General features: G+C 40.7%; 1 non-coding gene across 1 annotated transcript; it reads left to right on the top strand.

Moving 5' to 3' along the window:
• The first annotated feature begins 2,021 nt into the window (after positions 1–2,021).
• On the top strand, positions 2,022–2,140 carry LOC123688488. The gene has a single exon (XR_006750004.1). It is a non-coding gene; the product is annotated as a 5S ribosomal RNA (ribosomal RNA).
• Positions 2,141–7,500: the final 5,360 nt, after the last annotated feature.

The following is a 7,500-nucleotide window of genomic DNA, read 5'->3' as shown; positions in this document are numbered from 1 at the left end:
ATACCAACAATAAACCATATTCCAATAGCTGAACCAAAAATATAATTCCCGATCCAAACGTTCTGCATCGCCCAACGCGACCACCTTCCCTATATATGTCAGGAGAGCACAGGGTTCCCCTCCAGACAACACTTACGCTCTATCCCCGACTCTCGGTCGATCGATAGGCCAGGTCAGCGGTGTCTGTTTCGGCCGAAGCTCGGACTTTGGTCAAAATGTTCCGATACAAAATTTGAACCAAGATAGATACAGATATGATTCCTTCTTAAATATACGTTGATTATCGAACAGAATATGGTAAATATTTTGCGATGACCGAGGATTTCATGAATTTTTTTTTTTTTTCGAAAAAATTTTCTATTATCGGAATTTCCTCAAATTTCATTTGGTTGCCTCCTAATGCTTATTAAAAATGATAACCAACAATCAGAATCATTATTTATCATTTATTTCAATTTTTATAATGAAAAACGTTCACGTCCTTTCGCGCCTCTCGATCGTCGTTTACGTGATGCATCGGTCAGCCCTAGTTTACGTGGTGCATCGGTAAGATCGAGTTCACGTTCTGCATCGGTCTGCCCGAGTTTACGTGGTGCATCGGTAAGATCGAGATTACGTGGTGCATCGGTAAGATCGAGTTCACGTTCTGCATCGGTCTGCCTGAGTTTACGTGGTGCATCGGTATGATCGAGTTTACGTTCTGCATCGGTGTGATCTAGTTTACGTTGTGCATCGGTAAGATCGAGATTACGTGAAGCATCGGTATGATCGAGTTTACGTTCTGCATCGGTCTGGACTCTGAGATATATTTTCGACGTGAAAATGTTCCGATACAACTTTTGAACCAGGATAGTTAGAGAGATGATTTTTTCTGGGATGTACGTTGATTGGGGAATGGATTGTGGAAAATAACTTGCCATGACCGAGGTGTTCTCGAATTTTTTTTTTTTTTCGAAAAATATTTTCTGATTTTGGATTTCACTCAAATTTGATTTCGTTGCCTTCTAATGTGTTCTAAAAGAGTAAATCAGTAATCAGAATCGAAAAATATTTTTCGGATTTTTTTTTTTTTGAAAAAAAATTTTCTGATTTTGGAATTTCCTCAAATTTGATTTGGTTGCCTTCTAATGTGTTTTTAAAGCGTAAATCAGTAATCAGAATCAATATTCATTGTCGACTTTAATTTTTATAAGGAAAAATGTTCACGTCCTTAAACGCCTCCCCATCATTAGCCCGAGTCCAAGTCGATGTCAGTCCCGAGCGGACGGTGTCAGATACTACCTATCGCCCCGGTCTGGACTTGGCGAGGTATTTCGACGTGAAATGTTCCGATACAACTTTTGAACCAGGATAGTTAGAGAGATGATTTCTTCTATGTTGTACGTTGATTGTGGAATGGATTGTGGGAAATAACTTGCCATGACCCAGGTGTTCTTGAATTTTTTTTTTTTTCGAAAAAAATTTTCTGATCTTGAAATTTCCTCAAATCTGATTGCGTTGCCTTCTAATGTGTACTAAAAGAGTAAATCAGTAATCAGAATCAATATTCATTGTCGACTTTAATTTTTATAAGGAAAAATGTTCACGTCCTTAAACGCCTCTCCATCGTTACCCCGACTCCAAGACGATGTTAGACCGGAGCGGACGGTGTCAAATGCGACCGATCTCCCCGGTCTGGACTTAGCGAGATATTCCGACGTGAAATGTTCCGATACAAAAATTTAACTGTGATAGTTAGAGAGATGGTTCCTTTTGTGATGTACGTTGATTGTGTAATAGAATATGGAAATAAACTTGAGATGACCGAGGTCTTCTGGGATTTTTTTTTTTTTTCGAAAAATATTTTTCGATTTCGGAAATCCCTCAAATTTCATTGAGATATGTCCTAATGTGTTCTTAAAACTTAAATCAACAATCAGAATTAATATCCAAAAGTTATTTCATTTTTTATAAGGAAAAACGTTCACGTCCTTTCCGCTCCCAAAAAGTGAGATATCATAGAAAATATCGCTATATTTGTTGTTTACGGCCATACCACGCTGAAATTGCCAGTTCTCGTCAGAACACTGAAGCCAAGCAGCGTCGGGCGCGGTTAGTACTTGGATGGGTGACCGCTTGGGAACACCGCGTGCTGTAAGCTTTTTTTTTACGTTCTGCATCGGTCTGCCGAGATAACGTGGTGCATCGGTATGATCGAGTTTACGTTCTGCATCGGTAAGATCGAGATTACGTGATGCATCGGTAAGATTGAGATTACGTGGTGCATCGGTAAGATCGAGTTTACGTGGTGCATCGGTAAGATCCAATTCACGTTCTGCATCGGTAAGATCCAGTTCACGTGGTGCATCGGTAAGATCGAGATTACGTGGTGCATCGGTAAGATCGAGTTTACGTGGTGCATCGGTAAGATCCAATTCACGTTCTGCATCGGTAAGATCCAGTTCACGTGGTGCATCGGTAAGATCGAGATTACGTGGTGCATCGGTAAGATCGAGTTTACGTGGTGCATCGGTAAGATCCAATTCACGTTCTGCATCGGTAAGATCCAGTTCACGTGGTGCATCGGTAAGATTGAGATTACGTGGTGCATCGGTAAGATCGAGTTTACGTGGTGCATCGGTAAGATCCAATTCACGTTCTGCATCGGTAAGATCCAGTTCACGTGGTGCATCGGTAAGATCGAGATTACGTGGTGCATCGGTAAGATCGAGTTTACGTGGTGCATCGGTAAGATCCAATTCACGTTCTGCATCGGTAAGATCCAGTTCACGTGGTGCATCGGTAAGATTGAGATTACGTGGTGCATCGGTAAGATCCAGTTCACGTGGTGCATCGGTAAGATGGAGATTACGTGGTGCATCGGTAAGATCGAGATTACGTGGTGCATCGGTAAGATCTACTTTACGTTCTGCATCGGTCTGCCCTTGTTTACGTGGTGCATCGGTAAGATCGAGATTACGTGAAGCATCGGTATGATCGAGTTTACGTTCTGCATCGGTCTGCCCGATATTACGTGGTGCATCGGTCTGCCCTAGTTTACGTGGTGCATCGGTTTGGACTTAGAGATATATTTTCGACGTGAAAATGTTCCGATACAACTTTTGAACCAGGATAGTTAGAGAGATGATTTTTTCTGGGATGTACGTGGATCGGGGAATGGATTGTGGGAAATAACTTGCCATGACCGAGGTGTCCTCGAATTTTTTTTTTTTTCGAAAAAAATTTTCTGATTGTGGAATTTTCTCAAATTTGATTTGGTTGCCTCCTAATGTGTTCTAAAAGAGTAAATCAGTAATCGGAATCGAAAAATATTTTTCGGATTTTTTTTTTTTTCGAAAAAAATTTTCTGATCGTGGAATTTCCTCAAATTCGATTTGGTTGCCTTCTAATGTGTTTTTAAAGCGTAAATCAGTAATCAGAATCAATATTCATTGTCGACTTTAATTTTTATAAGGAAAAATGTTCACGTCCTTAAACGCCTCCCCATCATCAGCCCGAGTCCAAGTCGATGTCAGTCCCGAGCGGACGGTGTCAGATACTACCTATCGCCGAGGTCTGGACTTGGCGAGATATTACGACGTGAAATGTTCCGATACAACTTTTGAACCAGGATAGTTAGAGAGATGATTTCTTCTATGTTGTACGTTGATTGTGGAATGAAATACGGAAAATAACTCGCCATGACCGAGGTGATTACGATTTTTTTTTTTTTTCGAAAAAAATTTTCTGATCGTGGAATTTTCTCAAATTTGATTTGGTTGCCTCCTTATATGTTCTAGTAGCGATAATCAACAATCAGAATCAAAATCCATGGTCGGGTTTGATTTTTATAAGGAAAAATGTTCACGTCCTTTTTTACAACCCCGACTCATTGACGATGTTAGAACCGAGCCGGCGGTGTCAGATACGACCGATCGCCCCGGTCCCGATCGTCATTTACGTTGTGCATCGGTCTGCCCGAGATTACGTGGTGCATCGGTATGATCGAGTTTACGTGGTGCATCGGTAAGATCCAATTCACGTTCTGCATCGGTAAGATCCAATTCACGTTCTGCATCGGTAAGATCCAGTTCACGTGGTGCATCGGTAAGATGGAGATTACGTGGTGCATCGGTAAGATCGAGATTACGTGGTGCATCGGTAAGATCTACTTTACGTTCTGCATCGGTCTGCCCTTGTTTACGTGGTGCATCGGTAAGATCGAGATTACGTGAAGCATCGGTATGATCGAGTTTACGTTCTGCATCGGTCTGCCCGATATTACGTGGTGCATCGGTCTGCCCTAGTTTACGTGGTGCATCGGTTTGGACTTAGAGATATATTTTCGACGTGAAAATGTTCCGATACAACTTTTGAACCAGGATAGTTAGAGAGATGATTTTTTCTGGGATGTACGTGGATCGGGGAATGGATTGTGGGAAATAACTTGCCATGACCGAGGTGTCCTCGAATTTTTTTTTTTTTCGAAAAAAATTTTCTGATTGTGGAATTTTCTCAAATTTGATTTGGTTGCCTCCTAATGTGTTCTAAAAGAGTAAATCAGTAATCGGAATCGAAAAATATTTTTCGGATTTTTTTTTTTTTCGAAAAAAATTTTCTGATCGTGGAATTTCCTCAAATTCGATTTGGTTGCCTCCTAATGTGTTTTTAAAGCGTAAATCAGTAATCAGAATCAATATTCATTGTCGACTTTAATTTTTATAAGGAAAAATGTTCACGTCCTTAAACGCCTCCCCATCATCAGCCCGAGTCCAAGTCGATGTCAGTCCCGAGCGGACGGTGTCAGATACTACCTATCGCCGAGGTCTGGACTTGGCGAGATATTACGACGTGAAATGTTCCGATACAACTTTTGAACCAGGATAGTTAGAGAGATGATTTCTTCTATGTTGTACGTTGATTGTGGAATGAAATACGGAAAATAACTCGCCATGACCGAGGTGATTACGATTTTTTTTTTTTTTCGAAAAAAATTTTCTGATCGTGGAATTTTCTCAAATTTGATTTGGTTGCCTCCTTATATGTTCTAGTAGCGATAATCAACAATCAGAATCAAAATCCATGGTCGGGTTTGATTTTTATAAGGAAAAATGTTCACGTCCTTTTTTACAACCCCGACTCATTGACGATGTTAGAACCGAGCCGGCGGTGTCAGATACGACCGATCGCCCCGGTCCCGATCGTCATTTACGTTGTGCATCGGTCTGCCCGAGATTACGTGGTGCATCGGTATGATCGAGTTTACGTGGTGCATCGGTAAGATCCAATTCACGTTCTGCATCGGTAAGATCCAATTCACGTTCTGCATCGGTAAGATCCAGTTCACGTGGTGCATCGGTAAGATGGAGATTACGTGGTGCATCGGTAAGATCGAGATTACGTGGTGCATCGGTAAGATCTACTTTACGTTCTGCATCGGTCTGCCCTTGTTTACGTGGTGCATCGGTAAGATCGAGATTACGTGAAGCATCGGTATGATCGAGTTTACGTTCTGCATCGGTCTGCCCGATATTACGTGGTGCATCGGTCTGCCCTAGTTTACGTGGTGCATCGGTTTGGACTTAGAGATATATTTTCGACGTGAAAATGTTCCGATACAACTTTTGAACCAGGATAGTTAGAGAGATGATTTTTTCTGGGATGTACGTGGATCGGGGAATGGATTGTGGGAAATAACTTGCCATGACCGAGGTGTCCTCGAATTTTTTTTTTTTTCGAAAAAAATTTTCTGATTGTGGAATTTTCTCAAATTTGATTTGGTTGCCTCCTAATGTGTTCTAAAAGAGTAAATCAGTAATCGGAATCGAAAAATATTTTTCGGATTTTTTTTTTTTTCGAAAAAAATTTTCTGATCGTGGAATTTCCTCAAATTCGATTTGGTTGCCTTCTAATGTGTTTTTAAAGCGTAAATCAGTAATCAGAATCAATATTCATTGTCGACTTTAATTTTTATAAGGAAAAATGTTCACGTCCTTAAACGCCTCCCCATCATCAGCCCGAGTCCAAGTCGATGTCAGTCCCGAGCGGACGGTGTCAGATACTACCTATCGCCGAGGTCTGGACTTGGCGAGATATTACGACGTGAAATGTTCCGATACAACTTTTGAACCAGGATAGTTAGAGAGATGATTTCTTCTATGTTGTACGTTGATTGTGGAATGAAATACGGAAAATAACTCGCCATGACCGAGGTGATTACGATTTTTTTTTTTTTTCGAAAAAAATTTTCTGATCGTGGAATTTTCTCAAATTTGATTTGGTTGCCTCCTTATATGTTCTAGTAGCGATAATCAACAATCAGAATCAAAATCCATGGTCGGGTTTGATTTTTATAAGGAAAAATGTTCACGTCCTTTTTTACAACCCCGACTCATTGACGATGTTAGAACCGAGCCGGCGGTGTCAGATACGACCGATCGCCCCGGTCCCGATCGTCATTTACGTTGTGCATCGGTCTGCCCGAGATTACGTGGTGCATCGGTCTGGACTTAGAGATATATTTTCGACGTGAAAATGTTCCGATACAACTTTTGAACTAGGATAGTTAGAGAGATGATTTTTTCTGGGATGTACGTTGATTGGGGAATGGATTGTGGGAAATAACTTGCCTATGACCGAGGTGTTCTCGAATTTTTTTTTTTTTTTCGAAAAAAATTTTCTGATTGTGGAATTTTCTCAAATTTGATTTGGTTGCCTCCTAATGTGTTCTAATAGCGATAATCAACAATCAGAATCAAAATCCATGGTCGGGTTTGATTTTTATAAGGAATAATGTTCACGTCCTTTTTCGCCTATGTTCTTTTTCGACGTGAAAAGTTCCGATACAACTTTTGAACCAGGATAGTTAGAGAGATGATTTTTTCTGGGATGTATGTTGATTGACGTACGAAACTTGGAAAAAAAATAGAAAAGACCGAGGTACTCTAGAAAAAAAATTTATTGAAAATATTTTTTTGATTTCGGAATTAATTCGAAATTCATTCAGATGTCTTCTATCAATATCGCGAAAGAAAAATCAATAATCAGAATCGATATTCATCTAAGATTATTTCCTTTTGGATTGTGTTAACATTCGGTACGATCTTGTCTACGTGATGCATCGGTTTGTTTCTCGGCTCTTGTGAGCAAGTTGGACACTCGAGACGGCCTCCATCGATCGGATTAGGCGGGCTTTAATGTTAACGTGCTGCATCGGTGTGATCTTGTTTACGTCATGCATCGGTATAGCTTTAAATCGCGCCGTAAAGTCGTTCACGTCATGCATCGGTATCTTAAATCGCGCCGAAAAGTCGTTCACGTCATGCATCGGTATCTTAAATCGCGCCGTAAAGTCGTTCACGTCATGCATCGGTATCTTAAATCGAGCCGAAAAGTCGTTCACGTCATGCATCGGTGGCACAAAAAAAAGACGCCGATGCATGACGTGAGCCGACTTTTCGGCGCGATTTAAGATACCGATGCATGACGTGAACGACTTTACGGCGCGATTTAAGATACCGA

This window comes from Harmonia axyridis, chromosome X (genome assembly GCF_914767665.1).
Source record: "Harmonia axyridis chromosome X, icHarAxyr1.1, whole genome shotgun sequence".
In the NCBI taxonomy this organism is placed as follows: domain Eukaryota; kingdom Metazoa; phylum Arthropoda; class Insecta; order Coleoptera; family Coccinellidae; genus Harmonia; species Harmonia axyridis.
This window is presented reverse-complemented; position numbering and strand designations above follow the sequence as displayed.